This window comes from Lithobates pipiens, unplaced genomic scaffold (assembly GCF_037356315.1).
Source record: "Lithobates pipiens isolate NorthernLeopardFrog02 unplaced genomic scaffold, aLitPip1_a1.2 Scaffold_8, whole genome shotgun sequence".
Taxonomy (NCBI): domain Eukaryota; kingdom Metazoa; phylum Chordata; class Amphibia; order Anura; family Ranidae; genus Lithobates; species Lithobates pipiens.
The window spans coordinates 349,688,243-349,712,934 of NW_027507903.1; the positions used below are offsets into that span (position 1 = coordinate 349,688,243).

Here is a 24,692-nt window from a genome sequence, read left to right on the forward strand (position 1 = left end):
TTTGAATCTTGTAATGCTCCATTCACACTTGTGCAACTTGTCATGTGACTTTGGATACATAAAGTCGCATGACTATTTGCAGTCCATGTATTTTAATGCAAACCATTTAAATCTTTGTAACCTAAAGTCACAGTGACTCTACACAGTTGGTCTGGTTCAAAAAAGACACATGTCAATCTGGTAAAAGACACATGTCAACCAATAAACCAATAAGATGTTAAAAAGGATCCTACAGTACTTTGATTCAACTGTCATGTGGGTCGAGTGCCATAGACTGCAATGTAAACTCTCAAAATTTGCATGAAAATCGCATCCTGGTGTTATCAATACCACAGTATTGCAACAGTCAAAGCCAAAGTCACATCCGAGTTGCACCCTTCCAAAGTTGCATAGTAGTACAAATGTAAATTGAGTCTTAGCCCTTGTACACACGGTCGGATAGTCCAACGGAAAATGTCCGATCGGACCATGTTGTCGGATAATCCGACTGTGTGTGGGCTCCATCGGACTGTTTCCATCGGAATATCCGACCGACTAAGTTTGAGAGCTGGCTATAAAATTTTCTGACAACATGATCCGATGCGTGTCAGTTCCGATCGTGTGTAGCCTAGTCCAACGGACAGGGTGCCACGCATGCTCAGAATAAATTACGAGACCAAAGCTATTGGCTACTAGCCGCAACGTAGTCCCATCGCAATGAACGAACGTCATAACGTTCCGAACGATCAGATTTTCCGACAACTTTGTCCAACCGTGTGTATGCAACACCAGTTTTAGACAAAATCCATCGGAAAAAAATCCAACGGATTTTGTTGTCGGAATGTCCGACCGTGTGTACAAGGGCTAATAGTAATAGTTTGCTATACCTACTCCCACTATACATTTTGAATCTTTTTTGCTATGATTCACCGTGATTCCTGTTCCCTTCCCTGCAATTCACTGGATTAGCAGAAAATCTTAATTCGTAGCTTTCTTGCTAAAGTACTGTTTACAGTATCATTAAAGTCAGCCATACATGGATCGAAATTTGGCCGGTGCAGCAGGGACTGGCCAAGATTTGATCCATGTAGAAGCATGCTGATTGTACCCAAGTCTATCCATTTGGATACAACCAGCCTGTCAGATTTTTATACATGCAGTAACTGCCGGTGGCTCTCAGGTAGAACACAATAGCACTGCGGGAGGCATTCCCCAATCAACACTGATGGGGGAATCAAGCGATTTTCTTTCCTTGCACCCATGGTGGAAAATCGAATCATCTATGGGTTGCCCAACTCAGTCACTGCTATGGCTATTATAGGCTTATGATGTACAGTGGGGTGCATAATAGTGCACACCCAACAGTCAGTTAAGTTTATCTGGGATCATCCGGTTCTGGTTGGTTTGGCTCCCCACAAGCACAGTTGAACAGGCTACACCAATCAAGTTGGTACCCCATTGGTTTATTGTTGTGGTCACTGGAAACACTCTTTTCCACCTTCTAGATTTAGTTTTCCTCCTTTGCCCACCCGAAAGTCTGGAAAGCATAAGTAGTACTGAGCAATGTCTTGCTGAAGATAGAAAGACACAAAGACCCATTAGGCAAATATCTTTGGTATTACTGCTCAGGACTCGACTGCAATATATACATTCATTTTACAATGTGATGGTTTTCCAGGTTAGATGTAGTGAGAGTAGTAAACAATAACAGGTGTAGCTCATCGTTCCAGTTTTCTCCACTTCCCCCTGTTTACCTACCTGAGGGAGTTGTACAGCCAGTCAGGGGCAGACTGACCATTTGGCACTGCCCGGGGGCCCCGGGCCACTAGGGGGCCCCATCAGGGTTGCCAGCCTCAGTAAAACCAGGGACAGTATGTAAAAATCTGTGGTTTTTTTTTTACATCTGTCTCTGAAATGTCCCTTACCGACATCCCTTTGGTCTAAAAATCGTGAGATTATAGCTGCCCCACCTATCCAGTACCTTCTCAGCCAATAGAAACATGTCTGTGTATACTGTGTGCACATGTATGTGCATACTGTGTGATTGTATACTGTGTGTGTGTATACTGTGTGGCCCCATAATCTCCTATTGCCCGGGGGCCCCATGAGTTGTCAGTCCACCCCTGCAGCCAGTGATATAAGTAATACATGTTTTATAGAAAACTTTGCTAGAGCCTGTATGGATTATGACTCCTTGGGATGGAGCCAAAGAACACTTGACACAGGAGGAAGCTTTCCCTCTCTAAGCATTCCCTCTTTCTATTTTTTATTTTTTTTGGGAGGCAGCTAACTGACAAAAATTTCACCTCCTGTATATGTTTCCAAGCTCCACCCTGATGCGCTTTGCCACCGACCACTTTGTCAAGAGCGCAAATTGCTTTGACAAAAGGTGGTTATACCGTATTTGGATGGAGGAATGATTATAAGAAATATATTGCTTTTGAATATATCTGGATGGAACATCTAAGCCCTTGTACACACGGTCGGACATTCCGATGGAAAATCGATCCGTGTTTTTGGATAATCCAACCGTCTGTGGGCTTCATCTGACTTTTTCCGTCAGAATGTCCGACCAACAAAGTTTGAGAGCTGGATATAAAAATTTTCCAACAACATGATCCGATCGGACTATGGACTTTCGGACAAAGTGCCACACATGCTCAAATCAAATTCCTAGACCAAAGCTATTGGCTACTAGCCTGAATGTAGTCCCGTCGTAACTAAACAACGTCATCACGTTTCGAACGATCGGATTTTCCGTCAACTTTGTCCGACCGTGTGTATGCAACACCAGTTTCGGATTTTGTTGTCGGAATGTCCAACCGTGTGTACAAGGTCTTAAATGAATGAATAGGAGGTAGTGCATCTAACCTGCAAACATATGGTCTAAAAAACACTATTTGCCTGTAATTAGAGAGGCAAAGGAAAGGATGGGAGTGGTTTCAATTAATTGTGAAGGAAATCACATTTTTTTATGGGTAGATTATGAGATTTTATGGGTAGAATTGAACATTGTTTGAAATAATTATTTTGGTGATAGAAGAATGATTCAATTTATAATGTTTTGGACTAGTAAAAGATTGTGTGTATATATATATATATATATATATATATATATATATACATAATCTCACAAAAGTGAGTACACCCCTCACATTTTTGTACATATTCTATTATATCTTTTCATATGACAACACTGTAGATATGACACTTTGCTACAATGTAAAGTAGTGAGTGTACAGCTTGTATAACAGTGTAAACTTGCTGTCCCTTCAAAATAAATCAACACATAGCCATTAATGTATTAATTGCTGGCAACAAAAGTGAGTACACCACTGAGTAAAAAATGTCCAAATTGGGCCAAAAGTGTCAATATTTTTATTTATGGCCACCATTATTTTCCAGCACTGCCTTAACCCTCTTGGGCATGGAGTTCACCAGAGCTTAACAGCTTGCCACTGGAGTCCTCTTCTACCTCCTCCATGACAACATTGCGGAGCTTGTGGATGTTAGAGACCTTGCGCTCCTCAACCGTCCATTTGAGTATGTCCCACAGATGCTCAATAGGGTTTAGGTCTGGAGACATGCTTGGCCAGTCCATCACCTTTGCTCTCAGCTTTTTAAGCAAGGCAGCGGCTGTCTTGAAGGTGTGTTTGGGGTCGTTATTATGTTGGAATACTACCCTACAGCCCAGTCTCCGAATGGAGGGGATCATACTCTGCTTCAGTATGTCACAGTACATGCTGGCATTCTAGGTTCCCTCAATGAACTGTAGCTCCCCAGTGCCATAACCACTCATTCAGCCCCAGACCATGCCACTCCCGTCATCATGTTTGACTGTAGGCAAGACACACTTGTCTTTGTACGCCTCACCTGGTTGCCACCACACATGCTTGACACCATTTGAACCAAATAAGTTTATCTTGGTCTCATCAGACCACAGGATATGGTTCCAGTAATCAATGTTCTTGGTCTGCTTGTCTTCAGCAAACTGTTTGCAGGCTTTCTTGTGCATCATCTTTACAAGAGGTTTCCTTCTGGGATGACAGCCATGCAGACCAATTTGATGCAGTGTGCGGCGTATGGTCTGAGCACTGACAGACTGACCCCCCCACTCCTTCAAGATCTGCAGCAATGCTGGCAGCACTCATGTCTATTTCCCAAAGACAACCTCTGGATGTCACGCTGAGCATGTGCAATCAACTTCTTTGGTTGACCATGGCAAGGCCTGTTCTGAGTGGAACATGTCCTGTTAAACTGCTGTAAGGTATTGGCCACCATGCTGCAGCTCAGTTTCAGGGTCTTGGCAATCTTTTTATAGCCTAAGCCAACTTTATGTAGAGAAACAATTCTTTTTTCAGATCCTCAGAGAGTTCTTTGCCATGAGGTGCCATTTTGAACTTCCAGTGACCAGTATGAGAGAGTGAGAGCGATAACACCAAATGTAATACACCTGCTTCGAGTCACATGCCACCTAGGAGGGAAAATGGCTAATTGGGCCCAATTTGGATATTTTTACTTAGGGATGTACTCACTTTTGTTGCCAGCTGTTTAGACATTAATGGCTGTGCGTTGAGTTATTTTGAGGGGACAGCAAACGGACACTGTTATATAAGCTGTACACTAACTTCTTTACATTGTAATTAAAGAAAAAAGGAGGAAAAAAGAGAAGAAAAAAAGAAAAGTAAGGAAAAGCAGATATGTCCACAAATAAAGGGTTAAGTCAAAAACTGCCCTTATTGAGTCTTTATTAAGGTATTAGTGCCATAACCCAATAGCATATACAAACAAGAAAGACGCAGTTAGATTAGCACGAACTGCAAAAGAGGTTACTTTTGACACCAAACAAAAATTCTTTACCTCCTACGAAAAGGTTAATTAGAAATATATAATTTATTTTAGATTTCAAATACCATATTTAACCATAATTTCATTAGTAAAAAACCCAAAGACCATTCGTAAAAAATGTCCATTCCCAAAGTAAACCCAACATAAATCATATAAAACAAACCACAAACAAGACATAAATAACACACACCACAAACACAAAAAATGACGCTGGTCTGGACCAATTGCTACCGATTGCCAAACAATAGTTATTATAAACAAATTAAACCTGTAAGAACACTTACAATATCAGTTAATATGTTTATCTGGCAATCAGCAGCAAGCATGAAAAAGAGACTAGTTTTAAAAGAAAACTATTGCTATCAGCCTAATTTCGCTAAATTCCTTTGTAACTGAGTGTCCATTCGATGATTATAAATATATATAGTCCATTCGTTAATGACAGTGTTCAATATTACCAATTTCGAATGTTATCAGTTTATATTTGTCAAATCGATTCGAGTTTTTTTCCTTCAAAAACAGCTGTTTGTTCACAAAAGCCACAAAAAAACTAATATAAAACGAGGCAATTCGTCCAAGATGAAGCTACACTAATAGCCATTTTTTATGATTTATGTTGGGTTTACTTTGGGAATGGACATTTTTTATGAATGGTCTTTGGGTTTTTTACTAATGAAATTATGGTTAAATATGGTATTTGAAATCTAAAATAAATTATATATTTCTAATTAACCTTTTCGTAGGAGGTAAAGAATTTTTGTTTGGTGTCAAAAGTAACCTCTTTTTGCAGTTCGTGCTAATCGAACTGCGTCTTTCTTGTTTGTATACTTTACATTGTAGCAAAGTGAAATGTCTTTAGTGTTGTCACATGAAAAGATATAATAAAATATTTACAAAAAATGTGAGGAGTGTACTCACTTTTGTGAGATACTGTATATATATTGTAGACATGTCACTGGAGAAGTGATCGAGGGGGTGTACATCTCACCTAGGTTGCTACACAGTGTGAGATGGTAAATCCAGGAGGGATCAGTTTCTCAGCAGCGATATGCTGCTGAGTTGTTATTTAATTTTGCCGGGCCTGGGTTTATATGGAATGGCAGGTAGGTTTGGTAGAGGGACCTGTCATTCCACATCCCCCGATCCAGTTCTGGGTTTGGGATCAGGTGAGCTTGGATCCTAATTAGCCTGGGAAGCTAAAGGCTCTGTAGGGTCTGCAGGTGTTCGCTCTCAGCCAGGGAATGAACAATCTGTGTGTTGAAGGAAGCTGCAAGCACAGCCACTGCTGGAGCTAAAACTCACCCTGCGATATCCAGGCGAAAGACGCTGTGTTTGTAAGTGTCAGATAGGTGAGCAGAACCTGTTAGTAAGCGCCCAGCCGGGCTAGGACTTTTATTTTTGTTGTACTTAGAAAGCACGGTGTTGCTGTATATTTTGTTTGCTGGACTGTTTGTACCACGAATAAACGCCAAGATCTGCTTTATAAATTCCAAGTCTGCTGTGAACTGTGTCCAAACACACCCTACCCCGGGAAGATCCCTTACAATTGGTGTTCGAATGCGGGCAAAGTCGGTTGCTAGGGGCAACGGTGTGGACAGACTTGGCTACAGCTGCTTATGTCTTGGGTGAAAGCTGCAATGACACTCCAGGAACAGTCCAGCAACATGGAGGAGATGCTGAAGCAGTTTATGCAAGTGAGTTTGCAACAACAGCAACGACATGAACAGTCCATGGCGGCACAACAGCAGATGCATAAGGAAGAGTTGCAAGCTTTGCGCCAAAGCCAACAACAACTTATCGAGCACCTGATAGTAAATCGTGAGGCGCCTGTGGTTACTAATCCACCCATAGTGATGGGAGCCGCTCCAGAGATTTTTTTTGGGAGAAGGACTGTGCAGAAAGCGCTGCAAAAGATGACTGCTGAGGACGATGTTGAGGCCTTTCTAACAGTATTTGAGCGCGTGGCTGAGCGAGAGAAGTTACCAGCCGCTGAGTGGGCAGAGGTAATTGCGCCCTATTTAACAGGTGAACCCCAAAAGGCCTACTATGACCTCAGTGAGCAAGAGGTTAAGGACTATACTCGGCTAAAAGAGGAGATACTTGCCCGACTAGGAGTTACTACTGCAGTCCGTGCCCGGAGAGTACGCAACTGGAGCTACAGTCTGGACAAATCAGCGAGGTCCCAGATGTATGACCTAATCCATTTGGCAAGAAAGTGGTTGGAGCCAGACACTTCTACTCCTGCACAAATCCTAGAGAAGGTCGTGATGGATCGCTACCTCCGAGTGCTTCCTACTGACCTGCAACGCTGGGTGGGACAAGGTGATCCTAAGAACGCAAACGAACTTGTCAACCTTGGGGAGAGGTTCCAGGCGACTGAGGACTACCTCCGTGATGTTCCTGCAGCATCTTCACCTCCCCGGAGCGCCAGATCTGTGCCGTCAGCTGGTAAGAGACTTCCATCTATTGGGGGAGTGTGGAGGGGTGCTGATGGGGGGAAAAGGGCTCAAGTGGTGTCTCAGGGACAAAAGACTGGTGATGGTCCCGGGTGGCTAAGGGGCTCTGAAAAGGACTCCTTGCCAAAGAGACCAGGCCCTATCCAGTGTTGGAGATGCCATGAGGCGGGACACGTGTCGGCCCATTGCCCTCTTACCTCTGAACCCATGGAATGTGACGCTAGCCGGCGTCAGTCGCTATTTGCGGAACCATCTTGTGCTGCAGTTCCTGGACTAGAGACTGAACCGCAAATCTGCGATATTACAATCAATGACTTTCCTGTTAAAGCGTTAATGGACTCAGGAAGCCTCGTAACCTTGGTGCATGCTAGCCTGGTGACTGGGGACTTAGAGTCTAAAAAGCATATGAGTGTTGTGTGCATACATGGTGATACAAAAGTGTACCCTATAGTGCTGGCTAAAGTCGGGACTGAACAAGGCACCGTACAATATGAAGTGGGTGTGGTTAAAAACCTCATGCATAATGTAATATTGGGGCGCGATTTTCCATTATTCTGGGCTCTCTGGGAAAAAAGAAAAATCCCCAAAAGGAGTGAGGATACCTCTAAGGGGGTTGCCTTGTCCACTGTGAATGATAAAAGTATGCAGGATGAAGATGATTGTTTTCCTTTACAGGTCCTGGCTGGGGAGGAGGAGGCTCCTCCCACTGAGCAAAATATACTAGACTTAGAGGTGTCTAGAGATAATTTTGGGGCTGCACAATTACAGGACCCCACTCTCAAAAATGCGAGAGAGCAGGTTGCTGTAATGAATGGGGTACCTCAGGAACCAGATGCTGAAAAAAGATTTCCACATTTTTCGGTGACTAATGATCTTTTCTATAGAGTCAATAAGATTAAGGATGAGATTGTGGAACAGTTTCTGGTACCTAAGCCGTACCGGCGTCAGGTGCTTGACATGGCACATAACCATGTTCTTGGGGGACACTTGGGGACTGACAAAACGCGAGAGAGGGTTCTCCAGAGGTTTTTTTGGCCGGCCATATATGATGACATTAAAAAATACTGTGAGTCGTGCCCCACATGTCAGGTTAGTGCCCCAGTGTCACATTTTCGCAGTCCTTTGGTTTCGCTCCCTATTATAGAGGTGCCTTTTGAGCGTATTGCCATGGATTTAGTGGGTCCCATTGTAAAGTCAGCTAGAGGACACCAGTATATTTTGGTAGTCCTGGATTATGCGACCCGCTATCCTGAGGCTGTACCCTTAAGAAACACTGCATCTAAAACAATTGCACGTGAGTTGTTTTATATGTTCTCTAGGACTGGGATCCCCAAAGAAATCCTAACTGACCAAGGTACGCCATTTATGTCGAAAGTAATGAAGGAATTATGCAGACTATTTAAAATCTCACACATCCGTACCTCTGTGTACCACCCCCAGACGGACGGATTGGTGGAGAGATTTAATAAAACTTTGAAACATATGTTGAAGAAAGTGGTGGCAAAAGATGGTCGTGACTGGGATCATTTATTACCCTACCTCATGTTTGCTATTAGGGAGGTGCCCCAAGCGTCCACAGGGTTCTCACCATTCGAGTTGGTCTATGGTCATCACCCTAGGGGTCTACTAGACATTGCAAAAGAGACATGGGAGAATGAGTCCACCCCATACAAGAGTGTTATTGAGCATGTAGCACAAATGCAGGACCGTATAGCCACTGTAATGCCCCTGGTAAGGGAACACCTCCAGAGAGCTCAAGAGGCCCAAAGTAGAATTTACAACCGGTCCGCAAGAATCAGGACATTCAACCCAGGCGATAGGGTCCTTATACTAGTCCCCACTGTTGAGAGTAAATTCTTGGCGAAGTGGCAAGGTCCTTATGAAATTGTTGAAAAGATCAGTGAGGTGAACTACAAGGTGCACCAACCAGGTAGAAGGAAGCCTTTTCAAGTTTATCACATAAACTTGATCAAGCCCTGGAAAGACAGGGAATCCTTGGGGGCGACAAATACTGTTAATAATTTGTCACAACCAATCCCTCCAGTCAAGGTAGGTGATACTCTATCAGTATCACAGAAACAGGAGGCTCAGGAATTTTTACAGAAAAACAAAAACAAGTTCTCTGACCTCCCAGGGCGTACACACCTCATCCATCATCACATTGAAACTGAGCCTAGAAGCAGAGTAAACCTTAAGCCCTATAGGATACCCGAGGCACGTAGGGAAGCCGTATCTGCCGAGGTAAAACGTATGCTTGCTCTGGGGGTAATTGAGGTGTCACAGAGTGAATGGTCCAGCCCAATTGTGCTAATCCCAAAGCCCAATGGAACTTGGAGGTTCTGTAACGATTTCAGAAAGTTGAATGAGATCTCCAAGTTCGATGCGTATCCTATGCCCAGGGTAGATGAGTTGATTGAGAAGTTGGGTAACGCCAGGTACATAACCACCCTCGATCTCACAAAGGGCTATTGGCAGATTCCACTTTCTGACGAGGCTAAAGAGAAAACTGCTTTCTCCACCCCTGATGGGCTATTCCAGTATGTAGTGATGCCGTTCGGGTTACATGGAGCGCCTGCAACTTTCCAGAGGTTGATGGACTTGATTCTGCGACCACATCGTGATTACTCAGCCGCCTACCTCGATGATGTGGTCATTTTTAGCCCTGATTGGGAAAGTCACCTCTGTAAGGTACAGGCCGTGTTGGATGCCATAAGTGATGCAGGGTTGACCATAAATGCCGAGAAGTGTGCTCTAGCCCTAGAAGAGGCCAAATATCTGGGCTACATTGTTGGAAGAGGATTGGTTAGGCCACAGCTAAATAAAATTGAGGCAATACAGAATTGGCCTAGACCCCTGACAAGGAAACAGGTTAGAGCTTTCCTGGGTATTACGGGTTATTACCGTAGATTTGTGCCGAACTTTGCCTCAGTTGCTGCTCCGCTAACTGACTTGACAAAGGGCGGAAAGACAGCAATGGTCACGTGGACCCCAGAGGCCGAGGAGGCTTTCCAAAGCCTTAAGTCTGCCTTGTGCCAACCACCTGTGTTAGTCACCCCCGATTTCAGGCGAGAATTTCTGGTCCAGACAGATGCCTCTAGCACAGGCTTAGGTGCAGTACTCTCACAAGTAGTGAATGGTGAGGAGCATCCGGTGACGTACTTGAGTAGAAAACTAACCCCGGCCGAGAAAAATTATGCCATTGTGGAGCGAGAATGTTTGGCAGTGAAGTGGGCCCTAGAATCTTTAAAGTATTACTTGCTAGGCAGGAAATTCAAGTTGGTGACAGACCATGCCCCCCTAACATGGATGAAGTTAAACAAGGAGAGAAATGCAAGAGTGACTAGATGGTTTCTCTCCCTACAAAACTTTAATTTCACTGTGGAACACAGGCCAGGGAAATTACAGGCAAATGCTGACGCATTGTCAAGGGTAAGTTGTCTGTGGGGACAAAAGGCTCAGCCCTCCGGTCTGAAAAAGAGGGGGGGGATATGTAGACATGTCACTGGAGAAGTGATCGAGGGGGTGTACATCTCACCTAGGTTGCTACACAGTGTGAGATGGTAAATCCAGGAGGGATCAGTTTCTCAGCAGCGATATGCTGCTGAGTTGTTATTTAATTTTGCCGGGCCTGGGTTTATATGGAATGGCAGGTAGGTTTGGTAGAGGGACCTGTCATTCCACATCCCCCGATCCAGTTCTGGGTTTGGGATCAGGTGAGCTTGGATCCTAATTAGCCTGGGAAGCTAAAGGCTCTGTAGGGTCTGCAGGTGTTCGCTCTCAGCCAGGGAATGAACAATCTGTGTGTTGAAGGAAGCTGCAAGCACAGCCACTGCTGGAGCTAAAACTCACCCTGCGATATCCAGGCGAAAGACGCTGTGTTTGTAAGTGTCAGATAGGTGAGCAGAACCTGTTAGTAAGCGCCCAGCCGGGCTAGGACTTTTATTTTTGTTGTACTTAGAAAGCACGGTGTTGCTGTATATTTTGTTTGCTGGACTGTTTGTACCACGAATAAATGCCAAGATCTGCTTTATAAATTCCAAGTCTGCTGTGAACTGTGTCCAAACACACCCTACCCCGGGAAGATCCCTTACAATATATATATATATATATATATATATATATATATATATATATATAAATTATATTCACATGGGGTGTGGTATCACTAAATGCATAGGGCAGCAACCCCTGCACACTTAGATAAGTTGCCAACTTTGGCCAGAGACCCAGAATAGGCTGAAACTCATCACAGCTTAAATGCAAGCAAAAAAAAAAAATATTACATACAAAAATGTCACTTTCAAACAGAAGACTTTCTAAAAATTACCTTAAATGATCCCCTTTTGTCAACACGTAAAGGGAGGCATGTCATGGTATATATCAAGAGGTAGCACACATAGCCTCTTATCCCTATGGAGCCAAACATTAGAAGTATTCCATGAATTGCTCAGTTGACTGGTCTTCGGTCCTCCCCTTGATGTGACATCACGTTTGGAAGGCTTCAGGACCCTGTGAGAACTTCAGTGAAGACCCCTATCTTTCTGACATATTCTTTTCCTCTGTATTCCTCTGCTACCCTTCATTAAAAAAAAACTGTCTTTGTCCAGTTGTCCTCTTCATCTCCTACAGTCCTTCTCTGAATTTAAATCCGTTGTCCTCCACTAATTCCTCTTGCCCCTCCAAAAATGTAGTAAAAAAATTGGGTGCCCACACACCGGACATATGCGTCACTGGGTGGCCGATGTTTCTGCACTCCCAACACGGAGTCCTAGCTGTCAACGAAAGCTCTCAGTCCCCACTCCCAATCATGTAACCACTATGAAAGTCCCCTTGATGTGACATCACGTTTGGAAGGCTTCAGGACCCTGTGATTGACAATTGGAGCAGCCATTGGATAGCGCCCCCTTCACCACCAAGAGACATGGGCACTGCGGACTGGACACTGACACACTACAGAGCATAATAAGGAATGCTTGGGGCCTCGTCTGACCCACTGTGTGTAATGGATATATACACATGATTGCTTTGTTGAATGCCAACATATCACACTATAAAAACATAGAGTGAGGGAGTGGCACTTTGTCTTTATTTTATCTTTATGACATATTCTTTACCTCTTTATTCCTCTTTATACCCTTCATTTAAAAAAAACTGTCTTTGTCCATTTTTCCTCTTCACCTATCTCCTACAGTCCTTCTCTGAATTTAAATAAGTTGTCCTTCACTAATTCCTCTTGCCCTGTCAAAAATATAGTAAAAAAATTGGGTGCCCACACACAGCACATTTGCGTGGCCGATGTTTCTGCTCTCCCAACACGGAGTCCTAGCTGTCAAAGAAAGCTCTCAGTCCGCACTCCCAATCATGTAACCACTATGACAGTCAACCACAGTGGTCACATGATAGCCAATCCTTCCCACCCCCTGGGCATATAGACTCTAATAAAGGGACGAAAGGGCTGGGTGGGAAGGGGTTAAGCTACCCAGAGACTTTAGGTAGCAGCCAAGGTCTTATGTCTGTAAAACCTGTGCACATTACTGAAACAAACAAACAAACAATCTTTCCAGCAAGTTAGCGCTTGAATTTATCTTTCATTAATAGGCGTTTACCTTTCCTCCTGCTTGACCAAGCTGAATTGTCACATTTTGTGTGCCAGGCAGCTCAGAGCAGTGTTTGAGGGTGGTCAGATCCTGTACTTATAGACATGCTCCTTAGACATGCTTTAAAAGTGGTAATTTTTAGAACCTTTAAAGATTTGATAAACAAGGCCAAACTCAGCTTACTGCTCATAGCAATAAAAAATGTGATTCATAGCAGGTGCTTAGAATTACTATCCAGACAAATATGTAGGTCATATATCCTTGACTATGTTTGATAACATTTAAGATCAAGTTTCAAAGTCACATTTACACTCATAGTAAAAAGTAAAAAGGAACGGTTGTTGATTACTATACATTGACAACCAGTGGTGGCTGGTGCTCAAAAGTTTTGGGGGGGCACAAACAAACTGTAAAAATTATGAAAAAAAAACAACATTGATTGCAGCTTCACTGTACCATCAATCGCAGCCACTGTGCCCATCAATTGCCCCCACTGTACCATCTATCACAGCCACTGTGCCCATCAATTGCCCCCACTGTACCATCAAACACAGCCACTGTGCCATCAAACGCAGCCACTGTGCCCATCAATTGCAGCCACCTCACCATCAAACACTGCTACTGTGCCCATCAAACGCAGCCAATGTGCCCATCAATTGCTGCCACTGTGCCCATCAATTGCTGCCCTTGTGCCCATCAAACGCAGCCACTGTGCCATATCAAATGCTACCACTGTGCCATCAAATGCTGTCACTGTGCCCCATCAAATACAGCAACTGTGCCCATCCTTTGCAGCCACTGTGCTCATCTTAAGCAGCCACTGTGCAGCATCGAATGCAGCCACTGTGACATCATATGCAGCCACTGTGCCCATCAAATATGCAGCCTCACTGTGCCCCATCAGATGCTCCCATTGTGCCCCATCAAACGCAGCCACGTGCCATATCAAATGCTGCCAGTGTTCCCCCCCGCCCGCAGTCTGTACTTTCCCTGTCTCGGTGGCGAAGGGACAGCTCCTCAATGTCTTCTCCCATCCTCTCTTCTTGTCCTCCACTATGATTGGAAGCCAGGCGTCCAATCACAGTGCCTATAATTTCAGCCAATCAGGTGATGGCTAACAGATCCGAGCACCTGATTGGCGGAGAGATGGTTTAGTGTTAGGAAAGCGAATATGCATCTAACATGGCCTTATGAATGCACCAACACTGTTGACAACTATACTATGACAATGAGTAAGGTATATATATATATCAGCTTAAAGTTCGCATTCAAAGCTTAGTGAATATTAATTGGTATGCTGAATGTTCACATTTGTTAAACATAAGACCTGCGGGTTGAATCTAGCTCAAGAGGCCATTTCATGTGGCCCTCACAGGGCTTTTTTTCAGCTGACAACCATATCCGCCCTGGGGGAAAGCAGCAGTTGCCAGCCATACCTGCCCTGGGGGACAACAGCAGCCACCAGCCATACCCATCTGGGGGACAGCAGCAGCCATCATACCCACATTTCACATGATCAGTCTGATCGGGTCCGCCTGTCTGTATTTCAGGTGGACCCAATCAGACTCTCCATTCACCTCTATGGAGCGGCAGATGTAAACAGATTTGTGTTTGTTTACACCCGCCTATCTCCAATCCTATCCACTGAAAAAAACAGAAGTGGATCCCTCCCCTTCCATCCAGGTGGATCACAGGGCCCATAGAGTAGAGCAGGCTGTGTCCGTGTTCATGCTGCATATGCAGAGTGGACATAGACCTGTCATCCGCCCACCCCGCTCATTGTGGCCCGCAAACAGTTACCACACTCATTTTCAAATTTACAACAGGCATGCAAAGGAACAATGGCACATCATAATCTTAGTTTGCTTTCAATGTTTGCACTCAAAGTTGTACTGTTAATGGCAACAATAATAATTAATGTATTTAACTTGCCATTATCAGTGCACACTAAAAATATATTCAACCCTAATGCATACATGTACTTCAGACCTCAAATTAGCTCCAATGAATGCACTTTGACCACAGATCAGCCAGTGCATGCACTTCAGACCGCAGATCCAGCTTAGATCATGCACTTTGACCACATTTCATCAAGTGCATGTGTGATGAACATGGGTGTCAGGTCCTCGCCCTCCTCGCTAACTTGCAACGAAGGACTGGCCAACCTCATACCACACTGTCACTTACGTAACAATGCCACTCTCAGCTGTACCCAGCACAAATATTTTCCAGCTTGCGGGACCACAATCTAGGTGCCAGCAGCCTGAGAGCGATTGTCATTGGGCTAATTATTCAATTTCCCCTTTAACTGCCACCACCCCCGTTTTAAACCTACCGAGCTGGGGGAGACTCGTAATTTTAGCAATGCCAATTATGATTTTAGAATAAGCGTCTGCAACACACACTGCCACCACAGACATGTCTGCTCAGAGGCCTTACTCTACAACAGAAGCGCTCTTCAAGAGGCAGGTTCGTTTATAGCTTGCATTAAGAGCTTTAGAGACAAGGTTAACATTTTTCAACATAAGGGTTTATTATGAAAAGGTCAAAGTTGTGCAAATAAAATATTACAGAAAAAAGATGTTTCAAAAAGATAAAGACAATATACAGCCACAAAGAAATAAGGTAGAATTGGGGAGGAAGAATACTTGCAATTAATGTCTGAGGGTTGATCAGAGTTTGATCGATGAGCTGGGTAATCGGTTCTCAAACTTGGCAGATGTTCATGCTTGGATGGTAAAAAGAGAACTGACCATTGTGTTGGCATCTCCTCTTTTCTGTCTTATCAAAGGGGTGTTGACAGCGACCAGTGACCAATCATCTGGTCATCTTGTTTAGGGGCTGGTTGCTGGGAGGTGTCTACACTCATGACCCTGTCCCAGGTACACTTTGTGATACATATTCATATCTCTACATCTCTACTGTTTACAGACTGCAATTATCCATATTATTGTTCAGTGTGAGATTTCCTTCAAAACAAATATAAACATGCCATGTCTTCAATGTCTAGTTTACCTAGGAGGGATTAGGGGTACCAGTGGTTTCTCATCTGATCTGACATAGGGGTGTCTGGACTTGAAATGTAACAAATCATCTGAGGAAACGAAATATGTCCATATTATGGCTGTGCTATTATTATTTTGGAAGTTATGAAACATGCTGAAATTTCATACTTATTCCACTGTTTATGCTTTATGCTAAGGTATTTACGACTGGTATCTGCTGGTTCTCTGAATTGAGAGGGTGACAGTTTTACGATAGGCCTGGACACCCTGCCAAGCCAACATTAGCTGTTTTTACAGAAAGCCTGGTTCTGCTTTCTCTGTTGAGATAACAGCTCCTTCAAAGGATAAAACCTATGAATTCCTGAATATAAGGGAGTAGGGAGTGTGTTCAGATTTTTACTGTAATTTTAAACTATTAGCCAAGCTGTCATGGTTGCCCTAAGGTTATCAAACAACATGGCCACTAGCTACAACTTTCCGTGTGTCCAGTAAGTGATATCGTTACAGCATGTACTTCAGATCAGACCCAGTGCCTGCACTACTGACCACAGATCAGATCTAGTGTATGCACTTCATCCCCCTGGATGAATTTTAGACCTCAGATCAGCCTCCGTGCATGCACTTCAGACCACAGATCAGCCTCAGTGCATGCACTTCAGACCATAGATCAGTCAGTCACTGTGGATGCACTTCAGACCTTAGATCAGCCCCAATGCATGCACTTCAGACCACAGATCAGCCGCAAACCCTGTAACTTCAGAAATGCAAGGTACAGCTTTAGGCATGCACCTGGGCTTCCTCTGCACAGCATAATGTCATTCTCAGCTCCCGGCAGCCTTTTTAGGGACATCGGGGAGGCGAGTGGGCCAGTGTACCATTGGAAGTGTCAATTAGTGGCTATATTTAGGAGATGAAGGTAGTCAGAGTGGTTGAGTAGTTTTGTAAAACAAACTGGGCAAGGCTAACACCATTGAAATTTTTATTTTGGGGGAGTGTTATATGTGATGCAATTTAGGCTGAGTGGGTGGTCTGCAAAGCATTTTGTGTAGAAAATGTGAACGCACGCGTACTCTAGATCACACACACATATGTAAACGGTGACTGCACCACACATGTGAGGTATCACCACAAACATCAGCGTGCAAGCAATAATTCTGGTGCCAGACCTCCTGTTTAAATCTCAACTGGTAACCTGTAAAGGCTTTTAAAGCCTTGTCTGGATGGATAATCTGTCACCACTCCACAGGCGTGCGCAATTTTAAAGCATGACATGTTGGGTATCTATTTACTCAGCGTAACATCATCTTCATCAGAGCTGGCCGTAAATGTGGTCTGGGCTGCGCATTTGCCGGGGGAAGATATATGTCAGAGACTTCTAGTGTAGCCCAGGGTACAAAAGGCTATTGCTCCTCTTACACACTTATTGTACATTTACAGACTTAGGCTCCATGCACACTGGCTTAAAAATTTTTGCTTCTACAGGAGTTTTATGTTCTGCCCAAAGAAGCAGCTCAATGGTATCCTGTGTGTCCATGCACATTAGGACGTTAAGAGGCATATTTTGAGTTTAACGCAGACATCTCAAGTCTCCCAGGAGGTGCGGGAATCTCCCATTTCTGCAGCGGCTCCACTTTCTTGCAAGTGCCTCGCAATCTCCCGGGAATGATCGGTGTGGCGAGAACACCGATCTCTGTTTGGTTTTTTAGCCGACAGCCGGTTCTCCTTCTCTCCCTCCCGCAGCTGTCAGCTAAAAGCTATACAGGGAGATCGGTGTTCACAGCTGTTCCCCGTCACACCGATCCTTCCCAGCTGTTCTGTGTGCTCCTCCCCCAACCCCCTCCGTGTCCTTTTCTGCCCCCCCCATCCTCCTCTGCCCTGCCTGTCCTCCTCCTCCGCCCCCCCTCTTCCCCCGCAGCCGGCTCCCCTCCTCTCCTGGCGGTTGCGGGGGGAACTGTCAGGAATTGGACACAGTGAGCGAGATCGCTCTTGTGTCCTGTGATAACTGAGCAGAGTAAATTGTATTTACTCTGCTAAGTTTATGAATGAACAGGAGCCACTGTCTCCTGTTCATTCATCTTTAGAGCTAAGAAAGGGACTGGGTAATGTGTCCTCAGTCCCTTTGTCTGTCTCAAAGGGGAGATGTCAGGGGTCTGTTAAGACCCTTGACATCTCACCAAAGCCCTCAAAAAATAAAAAATTCTAAAAAAATAAAAAATAAAAACTACTGACACCACTCTCCCCTGCCCTACCAACACTGTCCACTGCCCCAATCCCCTCCCCTCAAAAAGGATTGTGAAAAAAAATGAAAACAAAATAAAACTGTAAAAAAAATCTATTATTAAAATAAAAAAAATACTGATACCGCCCACTGCCACATGGCATGCCACCTCCCTGAAATAAGTTTACCACCTCCATGAAATTAGTTTTTGCAGGTTGGGATGTCTGTTAATCTTTAGAGGCAGGAAAAATAACCCTTTGGGTTCACGTTTCTGATTGGAGTTTGGAGGCAGAAGAAACGTGAAACTCTCCTAAATTCATCTAAACTTTGTACAAAAAATACTCTATATGATTGTTTTTTAATTCAATGAGAACAGACATATTTTTAAGCCCAGTGTGCATGGAGGCTTACACTGACAGACCAAGACCCAGTAATGCTATACTTTGAACACAGTTGTTAATGAGGTTCACAGAAACAACATGTAGTAAAGTTTAATATTTAAACTTTAATATGGCCTAAGACTATAAACACCATACACCTTCCAGGCAGCCACTCAATGTGTTCACACGCCACAGTACATAGTACATAAGCAGCACCGTATGCCAAGGTAGTCACAGGAGACAGCCTCCACTTATAGAAGAACCCATAGAAGGGTCCATACGGGACTGATTTAAGTGCAAGTGTTGTTCCCTTACAAGGCAGCATCTTGGATACTGGAGAATGGCAGAGATACAATGAGTTTCATAGACCTGTCTATTTCATATTGTGTGCTAAAAATTGTAATAAGCAGTTCTTCTTTTTTTCTTTCTGGTTTCACTCTTCAGCAACATTTCACTGGGCTGTAATTGGACTACATTTAAAGATTTCTAAAATTGTGCCATTTCTAATGAAATATCATGTGACAGCTCATATGAAGAGGTGTTGCAGAGGAAGTGGTCACTGAGCTTGAGAGTACCAGCTAGGCTAGAGCAAGGGAAAAGGAAATGCATTGCCTTTTCAATACAGCTTTAGACATACATATTAAGGAGTGCAGCCTGAGGTGCAAAATGTTACTGAAGTGTGTTCATGTTTTTTTTTTTTTACTTTCTATGCATAGTTTGATATAGATTTATATGGGCAGTTATATTTTGTGTTATATAAGCAGGCTCTATTTCATGGTTTTCCGTGTTACACATGGTTGTGCTTTACAGCTCTTTCTCTGAAAATAATCAGCTGATATTTTAAATGAACCTGCCCCTCTGTACTTTCACCTGCCAGGTCAAACATCATGTGGTATCAGTTTAAGAAGTGAGACAGCCTTGTACTTGAGATGCCCTTGAAAAAGTAAGAGAAAAATTGATATTTAAGGTATCTACATCATCTGGACATTTTTTTGATTTTATAAACAACCTGTGTATGCTGCCATTGTTGTCCTTTCCTTCTGAAAATACTAGTCATCCAGCTGCCATGCTAATCCACTGGCTATATCACTTTCTGAGTCGCTAACTAAGAATAGGCATGCAATTCAAAGTCAAGATTTAACTTGCATTGGGTTAGTGAGCTAAAAAATATTGAGGGCCCCCTTACACTATACTTTGCATTTGCATACCTCTGCTACTGCAATTGTTTTCTTTAGTTTCAATAATTTTTATTGGCATTTAAACAATACAAAAACATGAATACGGTCACATACAGACTCAGTGAAATAGTGGCTAGTAGTGTAAAAGATCATGCAATTGTTTTCTTTAAATACCCAATTATGTACTAGCAGAAAGTCTGCTTTTGCATGATTGGGTATTCAAAATGAACATAAGAGAACCACGGTCCTCTGGTCTTCTAGGATTATATGAGTTTAATAACATCTCAAATACAGTATATGCATTTATCAACCAACTCAAACTCCTCTATAAAATCATAACACTGCACAGCAATTCTGGCTTAGCTACAATTGCTCAAGTCAAAAGTTTACCAAATATATGAAAGTAATAATAGTTGCCTTCCATTTCTGGAATGGACACAACCATGTGAATAAAAAGGCACAACAAAAAAGGCGGCGGGATGAGCTTGCTGACATGTCTGTAGCCATCTAATGGGCACTTTCTTCTTCTTTTGTAGTTTCTGAAAGCCTTGAGGACATGCGAATCCCTTGCAAAAACGCCTATTTATCTGTCAGTGTTAAGTTTACAGAAAAACAAACAGGCAAGCAACACCATACATTTAAAAAAACAGCACACTACCTTACATACCTGGGATGCAACATTCTGATGCTGGTCGGCATTTTTTTTTTTCATGCATCTGCTTTCTCTAAATCATGTGATTATGTTAAAGCGGAACTCTGAGCATAAAAATGGTAATTCTAATTTCAAAATTTTCCTCAATAGCCACAAAAGAGAAAAATCTACTTTATGTGCACCAAATGCCTTTGCAAACCCAGTTATTATCTTAACAAATTAGTAGTGACATCATCACTGTACATGTTCTGTACAGAGGTCAGGGCAGTGCGAGGGACCCAGTAGGCCCACCCACTACAAGCAGCCTGCAGAAAAGTACAGAAGGGAGCGGACACAAGACCAGTCACTCTGCACAAGGAGAGGGAGCAATAGTGGCTGGTCTTTATTACAGGAAGCTCCCACAAAGTGGAACAAAGTTTACACTGAATGACTGCACAAATCTGAAAGACATGCACAAAGCACACCAATATTCAAGCGTGAATACACATTCTTCTATTTGCACATCAGTTGTTTATCCCAAAGTTCAGCTTTAAGATAGAAAATGAGATATGGAGAAACATAGTTTGTCATTTTTTTTAAAACTACAGAAAATAACAAGAATTCCAGCTCAACACTTAATTTATCTGGGAATGTCTATCTAAAGGTGGTCATACACATCAATTTGTGATTGATTTAAGTATGAGTGATTGTATGTGATTAATTGTAGAGTGAACCATGGAATAATACAACACGGATGATACCGAATGAAAATACAATCAGAAACAATCAGTTGCAAAGGATCATTTAAGCCGGCCATAGACCTATAGACGATTTGATTTGAACCATGTACAGGCAGGCTAAATGTACCCAGTTTGATCGATTAAATCGATCATCTTGGGTACAACCAGTCTGCCGTATTTTACATGTGAATATTGCTAGCCACGGTTATACCTGCTAGCAATAATCACTGTGCCCCCCGCCGCAAGAACACATTAGCTTGACGGGAGGGATTCCCCTCTCAGCACTGTCTGTGTGGTTGCATGAAAGAAATTTGCTGCATCTATAGTCAGCCTTAGCTAGTCAGTACTACGATTAGGTGTCACACTTGCAGATATTTCTTGGACTAATCAGAAGCAATCAATAAAATTCCACCACAGTCAATCAACTTGCCAATGTCATAAGCACTTGAAAGCTTACTTAATTGATTGAATGAAGGTTCTGTGATTTACAAATCTTATTCAATTCATTTTAGTTGCATTTAATAGTCAATTAAAGGAAAATATCGACGTGTAAGGCTACCTTAAACGAATGTTTAACTTTAAATGATCTGTTTCTTTGGGTTACTATCTGATATCAATGGGTAGACATAAGTCAAGTCACCATGGGGATTCCTGTACTTGTCTATGATTGCTGTTTCACATCATAGAAAAGTATAATTTATAAAGATAAGCCCATTATATTGCAAGCAATACACGCTGTGTATGACGGTGACAACTTCCTATAAATCGGTGTGCTAGTTTAACAAGAGCTATTCTTCAAGTCAACAGGAGTTATTAAAGAACATAAGCACATACTTTGTTTATCTGATCTCAAGTAAAAGTTAAAAATAAGTTCAACACCCCCTGCAGGAATAATAAATATTGCAATGTTTCTGTTTCCTATAAACCAGCCTGTTAGAGAAACTGAGTCAGTGAGAAATGCTACTGGTATCTCAGACTGTATTGTGTGCAGGGGCCACGTGTGTGCAATGCAAAACGTACTTCAAAACAGCACGTTTTTCATATTTCCCAGGGTTTCTGAGTGGTCACTTGTTTTATTCTGTACAATAGGTATCTTTTCATGTACAATTAATTGTAATGGTATTGACTACTTTATTAAATGCAAGGACTGATGGTTTATAGGAATTTATTTTATGCTGGTTAAAATAATAGTTAAATAGTACAAACAGCTCAACCATATAGGTCTCAATTAGTTATACTGAAGGGACAGCAGGATATTCCCAAAGAAAACAAGGTGATTAGCACTTGTAGTAGCATCCATTACAAATCTATAAAAACAGCAACATCCCTATTTTCAGATGTCAGAGGTGATAAAAGTAACATGGATATATAATGATGTTTAAAAAAAAATGTTTCACCGTAACAGTTTTTCAAATCAGAGTGTATCTATAGGGATAGCAAATATATTTTTTTAGTTTTGGATAGAATGGGGGAAGGTTAGAACCCTTGTCAAGTTGTACTGCTATCTGGAGCTCTGTTATGCCGCATACACACGACCGGACTTTCCAGCAGAAAAGGTCAGACGGTCTTCCCGACGGACTTTCGCAGAGTTACAACGGACTTCCAAATGAACGGACTCGCCCAGACATGAACGGACTAAAGTCCATTCCTTTAAAATGTGATGACGTACGACGGGACTAAAAAAGGAAGTTCAATAGCCAGTAGCCAATAGCTGCCCTTGCGTCATATTTGGTCCGTCGGACCAGCATACAGACAAATGGTTTTCCCGATAGGAATTGAGTCCATCGGACAGATTTGAAACATGTTCTATTTCTAGGTCCGTCTGAATTTTTTTAAGAAAAACGATCGGATTATTCCACACATGATCGGACGGAATGATCCTGTTGGACCTATTCTGCTGGAAAGTCCGGTTGTGTGTACGCGGCATTAGAGCCTTTTTCATCACTTTGTATTCTGGGAACAACCTTTTACCAGACAGGAAGTGAGGGAAAATTGGCAATAGAGAGACAGAGAATAATATAAAGCTGACAATGGAGGAGATTTACTAGCACTAGTGTGCAAAGAATCTGGTGTAGCTGTGCATGCTAACCAATCAGCTTTCACCCTTCCTTATGGTCAAACTTTCTCACCCATAGGTTTTTGTGAAAAAGGTGAACTTACACTTTATCTTAAAACGTAGGTTTATGTACTATTGCTTTCCACAATGAGAAGCTCCCTATGAATGGAGGACAGGCAGGCTAATAACAATCTTAGATAGCTTTTTGTTGCAGGAAGCAGACTTAATTTGGACTTATTAATGTTAAAATATTGTGATCAAGTATACTGCATAAAAAGGGGGCCTTGAAGTAATAGCCCCTTTTTTGAAGGAATTAGACATTGAATTACATGCATATAATCTATTTGTTCTGCAACTTCTTGAGTTCAACATGATCCATGATTCATTCATTTTAACTTCCAGATACAAGTAATGGCAATGACAACTACATGTGCCCCATCATATGCAAACCTGTACCTGGGAAGAGGGAACGCTGGTTGTTTGGATGATTTATCTGTGCCACATTTCTAAGTAGGTACATTTTTTTTTGTTTAATTCGTTTTTATTGAAAGAAATATAATTTGTCATACAGTTCTCAATATGCAGGTATCAAAACATACACATATCAAGTGTACAATTATCAAAACATACAAGTATCAAAATATGTAGGTATCAAAGCATACATTACATACATCAGGTACATCAGTATGAGGACCAGTATTTCCGAGACAGTAGTTTTGCTTCTGATAGACAGCAGGAGTTGTCAAGGAACTACCTGGTAGAAGGTAGGGGGTAGTAGGAGACAGATGTGCGTACCTCACATGGAATAAGGGGGGGGGGGGGGTAAGGGAGGGAACAGAAAGAAGGGAAAAGATAGAAGAGAGAGAAAAGAGAGAAGAGAGAGCCTAGAAGAGCCGTGAATACAATGTTACACTGTTACAGTACGGATCAAGTGTGAACATTATTTCAGCAGAGACTAGAAACCGGGACCATCATACACACTTCCAGGGACTATGACCCATTACTCTTTGTCATCCAGGCATTCCATAACTTCCAGTGTTGTTTGAAAGTCCGAGCATGTCCTTGTCTGCAAGCCAGTATGTGCTCAAATGTATAGTTATATTGCACCATATTAACCACTTGTTTTACATCTTCTAGTGATGAGTAATTTGGCTGCTAAGAGAATATGAGTAACTATTTTGCGACAATCAGGGGGAAATTGTTCTATGCCTAAGTAGGTACATTGATGATTTTTTTTGGTATATTTTTCAAAATTAATGAAGGTATATATTTCTACGCACCAAATGCCACTGGTATAAAACTTAACCTTTTTTAAAGAAATTGTATATAAACAACTGTGTATGTTTTTTACTTCAAGGGAAAGCTATGGCCTGTACACACGAGCCGAAAATCATTTAACAGATCATCCATTTTTTTTTTTTGCATGCTAGTCTCATATTGAAAATGAAAAGTTTACTAAAGTGATGAAAATTCTCGTAGGACAGAATAAAAATTCGTAAGTGATGTAAGGTATTGTAGGGTATTTGCATTGTATTTTTTTTTTTTTCAAATATGTTTATTGGAGTTTACATTTAAATACAATAGAGACAAGGCAGAAATCACAT

General features: G+C 42.4%; 1 long non-coding RNA gene across 4 annotated transcripts in view; it reads left to right on the forward strand.

Moving 5' to 3' along the window:
- The window catches only part of LOC143963619 (uncharacterized), a 463,825-nt gene that overhangs the window by 416,305 nt on the left and 22,828 nt on the right, over positions 1 to 24,692 (forward strand). For 2 of the 4 annotated variants that reach the window (XR_013271009.1, XR_013271010.1), the window contains 2 exons: positions 19,294 to 19,426; positions 23,491 to 23,598. This is a non-coding gene — a long non-coding RNA (uncharacterized LOC143963619). The remainder of the gene's footprint in view (positions 1 to 19,293; positions 19,427 to 23,490; positions 23,599 to 24,692) is intronic. The other 2 variants (XR_013271011.1, XR_013271012.1) reach the window with 1 other exon arrangement.